Source organism: Pteropus vampyrus, unplaced genomic scaffold (genome assembly GCF_000151845.1).
Source record: "Pteropus vampyrus isolate Shadow unplaced genomic scaffold, Pvam_2.0 Scaffold73, whole genome shotgun sequence".
NCBI lineage: Eukaryota > Metazoa > Chordata > Mammalia > Chiroptera > Pteropodidae > Pteropus > Pteropus vampyrus.
The window spans coordinates 1,101,449-1,103,748 of NW_011888854.1; positions in this window are offsets into that span (position 1 = coordinate 1,101,449).

Genomic DNA, 2,300 nt, shown 5'->3' on the forward strand with positions numbered 1-2,300 from the left:
TTCCCCCATCTATGTAGCTTTGTAGAAAGCAATTTGGCTTTGTAGTCAGGTAGCTGTGGTTCAGACCCAGGCTCTGGCATGTTCAGTGTTACCTCGGAAAACTGCTTTAAACCATGAGCATCTCTGCTTCCTGTTCTCTAGCTGGGATACTGATGTCTATCCAGAATGTTATTGTGAGATTTACTTGATGGTATATATATAAACCGACTAACCTAAAAAACTATCTTATAGTAAATGGACAACAGTTGTTTTTAGCTTATTTTTTAAGTGAAACATTTTTCAGAATATCGTGTAAACTATATATAAACTCAGGATTAACTAACTGTGCCCTGAGAACGTAACTAAATTTCCATTATTCATCCATGTTGGATCTTCTAAAACAGACCAGTCAAGTCAATGCTATTTTAAGTTTACGTGGATTGTTTTCTCTGGGATCTAGTCCTCTATCTTGAAACCACTAGCATTTTTTTCTCCTTTAAAATTTTTAATGTTCTTCTATGCTTTACATTTAACAGCACTACATATACGAAGTAATGCCTTCCCCGTACAAACTGCCTTTTCACGCTCAGTATCTGATACCATAATATCAGGCATTCACTTTCACATAAGCTCTTTGAATTATTCCCATTCTAAATTCAAAGACAAACAAGGACACTTCTTAATTATCTCAAAGTAGGAGAAAAGTGTACTTTTATTCACAATGCATTTTTTTTTCCCATGAGGCAGAGAGGAAAAGTAAAATGAAAGGAGTCCATCATAAAATTCAAAGAAATTGGTTGTAATAATGCTTGGCTTTTAAATCTAGGGAAATAGCAATGAAGAATCACAGTAATCAAATTTGGCCTGAATGGAGTTCTGTGTAATTAGTACATTACACTTAATGATAATGATCTTGTATTTTATTTAATTAATTTATTTATTTACAAATGACTACCGTACTGCACCTGGATACTTTGCAATAATTAAAATAATTTTGAAAAGTACAAAATGAATCTTGAATTGAAAAGGCTCACCAGTTTCCCATACTGATAAAATAAACTCAACTAATTAAAAGCCAGGACTCATTTTCAGCTTGCGCTGGGCTGGGAGTTCTGGCACATCAGTTTATTTCTAAGTTAGAGTGATGTCCACATACACAGCAATTTTCCTAATAGTTTTATTTAAAGAGCCAAAATTCTAAGTGGCAGCAAATTTTAGCTATGAAAAGGCGATTATAGGGAAAAATAATGAGAAAGATACATATTCCTGAGCAGTTGTTTTTTATAACTTCATTAATCAAATATATATTCGGGACCCACTGTATATAATACAATGTCCTTTTTAATACAAAGGTATTTTTCATCTGGCATGGTTTTTCTGTCTTCAGTATACTTGAACTCTTGCAAGAAAGATAAGTACATTTATAAAATATTACATGTCAAAATAATACAAATGGTATTAGAAAACACTACAAAATAAAAGCACATTTATAAGAGGAAAACAATGTCTGAATGATAAAAGAACTAAAAGTTTATACTTCTTAATAAGAATAAAGCAAATCTTACATAGTAGCTAGGATTCAAATGTTATATACACTGTATAAGATAAAATGTTGATTTAGAACAAGGCAAGAAGGTGAGATTGCAGTGGCTAACAATACATATAAACTAAGAAGATGTATATGTTATTATACAGATAATAAACTATTCATAATTTATAGTAAGGAAAGACTTATTTATCACTGAGGTCAGTGATTCTGAGAGACAGATCACAGTTATCTTCTGAGGCAGGAGGGCTATAATATTCTTCGATGATGAGGGACACTTACACCGAGACTCTTAGGATAGAAATAACATTGAATACCAATGGAAAAAAACAAAAATTTTCGTGCTGCTTGAGGAGGTACCCAATGTGTTAAAGGGAACTCAAAACATTTATCCCAGCAATAGTTTTCTTACTTTATTCTCAAATAATTTTTAAATGTCAAGTCAAATTGACCTTAAGAATGAGTTGGGAAGTCTATTTTCTCTTTTATTTTTCAAAGAGTTTATAACTAGTATTAATTTGTTAGCTATTAGACATAATACAGCAGTGTGTTGTGTGTGTGTATGTTTGTGTATGTGTATGTGTGTGTGTTTAAATTATCAGTTCAATTCCTTTACTTGTTATAGGGTCATTCAGATGGTATATCTCTTCTTAGAGTCAGTTTTGGTAGTGTGTGTCTCTTGGAATTGTTCCATTACCTTTATGTATATAATTTCTTGATATACAATTGTTCATCATATTTTTTAATCCTATTTATTTTTGTAAGATCAGTAGTA